The 6,000-nt window shown below is 46.0% G+C and overlaps 1 protein-coding gene across 1 annotated transcript in view; it reads left to right on the top strand.

Moving 5' to 3' along the window:
- The first annotated feature begins 3,820 nt into the window (after positions 1-3,820).
- Positions 3,821-6,000, top strand: part of NADK (NAD kinase) — a 47,622-nt gene continuing 45,442 nt past the window's right edge. Inside the window, exon 1 of the mRNA XM_077837297.1 lies at positions 3,821-4,003. The gene's annotated coding sequence lies outside the window, so the exon portion shown is untranslated. The remainder of the gene's footprint in view (positions 4,004-6,000) is intronic.

Raw genomic sequence — 6,000 nt, 5'->3', positions numbered from 1 at the left:
GCTCTCCAACACGAGTTTCTACAAGCCATTACCCTATGATCCCACTGAGAGTTACCAAAAGCAACTACAGCATTTGCTCAAGAAACTTCCTGAAAAAGCACAAGATCAAATCCGCACAGACACACCCCTGGAACCCCGACCTGGGATATTCTATCTACTACCCAAGATCCATAAACCTGGAAATCCTGGGCGCCCCATCATTTCAGGCATTGGCACCCTGACAGCAGGATTGTCTGGCTATGTAGACTCCCTCCTCAGGCCCTACGCTACCAGCACTCCCAGCTACCTTCGAGACACCACTGACTTCCTGAGGAAACTTCAATCCATCGGTGATCTTCCTGATAACACCATCCTGGCCACTATGGATGTAGAAGCCCTCTACACCAACATTCCACACAAAGATGGACTACAAGCCGTCAGGAACACTATCCCCGATAATGTCACGGCTAACCTGGTGGCTGAACTTTGTGACTTTGTCCTTACCCATAACTATTTCACATTTGGGGACAATGTATACCTTCAGATCAGCGGCACTGCTATGGGTACCCACATGGCCCCACAGTATGCCAACATTTTTATGGCTGATTTAGAACAACGCTTCCTCAGCTCTCGTCCCCTAAAGCCCCTACTCTACTTGCGCTATATTGATGACATCTTCATCATCCGGACCCATGGAAAAGAAGCCCTTGAGGAATTCCACCATGATTTCAACAATTTCCATCCCACCACCAACCTCAGCCTGGTCCAGTCCACACAAGAGATCCACTTCCTGGACACTACAGTGCTAATAAACAATGGTCACATAAACACCACCCTATACCGGAAACCTACTGACCGCTATTCCTACCTGCATGCCTCCAGCTTTCACCCTGACCACACCACACGATCCATCGTCTACAGCCAAGCTCTGCGATACAACCGCATTTGCTCCAACCCCTCAGACAGAGACAAACACCTACAAGATCTCTGTCAAGCTTTCTTACAACTACAATACCCACCTGCGGAAGTAAAGAAACAGATTGATAGAGCCAGAAGAGTTCCCAGAAGTTACCTACTACAGGACAGGCCTAACAAAGAAAATAACAGAACGCCACTAGCCGTCACCTTCAGCCCCCAACTAAAACCCCTCCAACGCATTATTAAGGATCTACAACCTATCCTAAAGGATGACCCAACACTCTCACAAATCTTGGGAGACAAGCCAGTCCTTGCCTACAGACAGCCCCGCAACCTGAAGCAAATACTCACCAACAACCACATACCACACAACAGAACCACTAACCCAGGAACTTATCCTTGCAACAAAGCCCGTTGCCAATTGTGCCCACATATCTATTCAGGGGACACCATCACAGGGCCTAATAACATCAGCCACACTATCAGAGGCTCGTTCACCTGCACATCCACCAATATGATATATGCCATCATGTGCCAGCAATGCCCCTCTGCCATGTACATTGGTCAAACTGGACAGTCTCTACGTAAAAGAATAAATGGACACAAATCAGATGTCAAGAATTATAACATTCATAAACCAGTCAGAGAACACTTCAATCTCTCTGGTCACGCAATCACAGACATGAAGGTCGCTATCTTAAAACAAAAAAACTTCAAATCCAGACTCCAGCGAGAAACTGCTGAATTGGAATTCATTTGCAAATTGGATACTATTAATTTAGGCTTAAATAGAGACTGGGAGTGGCTAAGTCATTATGCAAGGTAGCCTATTTCCTCTTGTTTTTTCCTACCCCCCCCCCCCCAGATGTTCTGGTTTAACTTGGATTTAAACTTGGAGAGTGGTCAGTTTGGATGAGCTATTACCAGCAGGAGAGTGAGTTTGTGTGTGTATGGGGGTGGGTTTTTGGAGGGGGGTGAGGGAGTGAGAGAACCTGGATTTGTGCAGGAAATGGCCTAACTTGATTATCATGCACATTGTGTAAAGAGTTGTCACTTTGGATGGGCTATCACCAGCAGGAGAGTGAATTTGTGTGGGGGGGGTGGAGGGTGAGAAAACCTGTATTTGTGCTGGAAATGGCCTAACCTGAAGATTACTTTAGATAAGCTATTACCAGCAGGACAGTGGGGTGGGAGGAGGTATTGTTTCATATTCTCTGTGTATATATAAAGTCTGCTGCAGTTTCCACGGTATGCATCTGATGAAGTGAGCTGTAGCTCACGAAAGCTCATGCTCAAATAAATTGGTTAGTCTCTAAGGTGCCACAAGTACTCCTTTTCTTTTTGCGAATACAGACTAACACGGCTGTTACTCTGAAACCTAAAATTATCAGGTGACATAGTCACATATCACTGTAAGATCCCTAGTCTCCGTTCCCTATGGGCTGGCCCACACGTACACAGGAAGACTTTCAAGTAACTAAGGCCATTTACAACTGCGTGTTTCTGGAGCACCCTTAATGGCCTCCACTTACTATGTTTACATCAGTGATACAAGTTTATATCTTATTCTCCTAACTCCAGATATAGAAATAATACATGCAAACCAATAGGATGAACAAACTTAGTAGATTACAAGTTTTCTAATAACGCTGTACAAGGGGTATTTAACATAAAGCATATTCCAGTTATGTCAGATTCATAAGCATATTTCCATAAAACATATGGAGTGCAACGTCACATCCACCTCAGTGGTTTTGTGAGGCATAGCGAAGATTTATAAAGTACTTTGCAAGCATCAGATAAAAGGCAGTAGGAAGGAGCACAATTAGCATGATTTCTAAAAAGGTGACCAAGTATCATTGTAGTTACATATGTGAAGTTTCGGGCCGGAGGGGAGGAAACTACTGAACTGGAGATTTGCAGAATTGCTAGGTTCTTTTGGGGGATGTTCTGATAAATACAATATGTGTCTCATCTTAAACTTTAGTTGTAAACTCTTTTGGGCTAGGGTGTCTTTTTCTTATATGTTTGTACAGTGATTAGCACAGTACAGCTTTAGTAATACAAATGAAATATTTTTTCAGCATTAACAGTGTTATCAACACTTGCACTTTTACCATAAGTCTGCTGTTTTCCCCACAGCCCCACTTCTCACGGTCTACTGTCTAGCGATGAGATGGAAATCTCAGCTTTGGTTTTTAAAAAAAAGGGAGACGTTTCTAGTTCTCATGTTTGAAAACATGACCGAAGCTCAAAAATTAGGGGAAATAAAATAAGCCTAAAATTATTTTTTTTTAATTTTAAATCTCATGCTTTTTAACCCACTCTGGTGGTGGTGGTGTGTGGGGGGGTTTAATAACTAACTCATGGTTCATGAGTGCCTGGAATTGGCAACGTTCAGCATGTGTAACACGGTGACCAGGTGGGTGGCAGGGGGTCCAAGGGTGCAAAACGGTGCAGCGCACTCACCCCAAAGAGCACGAGCCTCGCTCCCCACTGCCCCAGCACAGCCTGGCCGCCTGGCGCTTCAAACGGAGCAAACCCCCTGGACTCGGCATTGGCGGCCCCGCCCCCTGCGCGCAGAGCAGCGCCGCTTTGCGCGCCCCCGCCCCCGAGCCGAAGCAGCGCCACGCGCCAGAACACGAGGCAACCCAGACGGGAGATAGCTGCAGCGCTCAGCCAGCCGCACCCCACGCATGCGCGTCGATGTTCGTCGCCTTTGCCCCGCTCCCCCCTCGGTGTCGTGAGAGGTTTGGCGCATGCGCACGAGCGTGATTCTCCCCTCTCAGCCTTTGGGCTCCGAGCCCACCCTCGCGTACGCAACCCAGCTGCTCTTACCGCCTCCTTCTGGTTAGGAAACCGCGGCGGTCTCGCGCATGCGCAGGACTGTCGTCTCTTCTCTCTCTCCCCCCTCCCCCCCCGCCTTCCCTGCCCCGTCGCCGGCTCCGGGCCCGGCTGCGGCTAGGTCTCGTGAGGAGGCGGAGGAACGAGGGAGGACTATGGAGACGCGCCGGGGTTCTCGGCCGCACTCACTGGACGGGAGTAGCCGCCGCCAATACCACCGGTTCCGGCAGGCGGGCCTCTGAGGGGAAGAGCTCGCAGCGCGGTGAGCGGGGGACGGCGGCGCGAGGCGAGCGCGGGAGGGGGGATGGAATGGAGCGGAGTGGGGGCGCGGGGGCGGGTAGGACCTGCTCCTAGGAGGTAGCAAAGCCAGGCTGCCCGGGTCGTTGTGGTGCCTCCTTCTGGGCAGCGGCTGCTGCCCCTGCGTGGGGTGCTGCGGGGCAGGCCCGCGGGAGGATGCTTGGCACACAACTGGTCTCTGGGATGAAGCCTGGCAGAATTCAGTTTTACTTTTTTTTTTTTTTTTTAATCATTTTGATGGATGTCCGTGTTTATTTTAAGACTTTTTTCATTTTTATTGGTTTAAATTTTCACAGTTATGCGAAGTTATGGGGTGGCCAGACGATGGGCAGCAGGTCACGACGGTACTAATTTAATGACAGGAGACACTGAGATCCACAAAAATAAAGCTTTATAATTAAAACATAAATTGTCAGCATATCAAAATATATATGTTAAATAGCCTTAAATCAATCTCTTGACTTCTCCGAGCAGCATATTGTCTTACTTTGCCTGTCTGTAAATTTCAATTACAATATTTACAATTTAAAATGTCAATATTTTTGTTAGCATGTGGTGAAACTGATGTTCACCAACGTTTACCAATAAAATAATCAATCCAAGCCTAAAGATGATATTTGGGTCTTTTTGGTGGTTCTTGAAGCACTGTGGATGTACCATGTGCTACTCCAGTGTTCGTTAACTGTGTGTATCAAATGTGGCTTCATTGGTACAGGCCCTTAAACAGTTGACCAGCTGGCATATGGTTTGTGCATATATATCTTGCATAGAGGGTACCTTCTGGCGTAACTAGTTTCAGTGCAGGTTTCCTTAGCAAAGCCATAGATGGTCTCAAGTGGTGTCTAAGAAACACACTGACAATAACAAATAAATTGGTTAGTCTCTAAGGTGCCACAAGGACTCCTTTTCTTTTTGCGAATACAGACTAACACGGCTGCTGCTCTGAAAACTGACAATAACGTTCTCTCAGTTCCTGTGAACCAAGAATAATCATTCTTAAATCTGCACTGAGGGGATGGAAACACACAGATGTGGTCTCAGAGCCTAGGTGCAGAAAAAGAGACTACTCAACAGATAGAATAACCCCCTCTGGCCTGTGACTGCACCTTGTCATATGAGGGAGTCCTCTGCTGGTTAATAATGTGGCCTCTTTTTTTTAATCAAACCACACAGTCTTGATGGTTGAACTGTTGGGGAAGTTGCTTGGAATTTCGGTTTTGTTCTGGGCCTTGCAATCTAGTTATATCTGCTCTGTTTATCTTTGCTCTACATTAAAGAGGAAGAGAAACAGTACAGCTAGAATGTGGCTTGAAATGTTGCACAGATGATCTTGGGGAGGAGGGCTGCTGCAGAAAAGCTTCTACTCTGGTATTTTTGACTCTTGACCGTGATGCTTTCTGTTTTTCACTGGAAATAGAAGAGTTAGAAGTTGTATAACCATCCACTGGAAAGATGCTTCTGAGTCACAAGTGCTATCAGTGATTGTAGTGTATTTCTTGACTCCATCTACATGAGGGGGTGGGAGGGAAATCTGTAACTAAAACATAAAAAAAACAAACCAAACACTTGTCCAGCTGACACATGCTTCTCCATTGTTGGTGGGACTGAAGGGGAACCTTTGGGTGCAAACAGCTATGTAAAGAAATCCTCCATTTGACTGGCTTCTTGGTAAAGAGGACTCCTTGAGTTACTGAATAATTGACATAGAAGAGGCATAATGCAAATTAATAGAAAAGGAAGCTAAGATAATGATTTCTGAATGTAATGGTTGTCTTACCCTTATGAGAATTACAGTAAATCAGTAATAACAATAATAGATGTGTAACAGGTCAAATGGTGTGATCTGAATGTCCAATACGATTTCTGGTTATCTAATAAAAATGTGTGTTTGTACAACAGCCTTCATACATATATCATACCAATTCTTGATCTAACTTCACTTTGATTTCCTTGCAAAGTATT

Source organism: Eretmochelys imbricata, chromosome 18, assembly GCF_965152235.1.
Source record: "Eretmochelys imbricata isolate rEreImb1 chromosome 18, rEreImb1.hap1, whole genome shotgun sequence".
Taxonomy (NCBI): Eukaryota; Metazoa; Chordata; order Testudines; family Cheloniidae; genus Eretmochelys; species Eretmochelys imbricata.
Note: the sequence above shows the minus strand (reverse complement) of the source record. Positions and strands in the feature narration are given on the sequence as shown.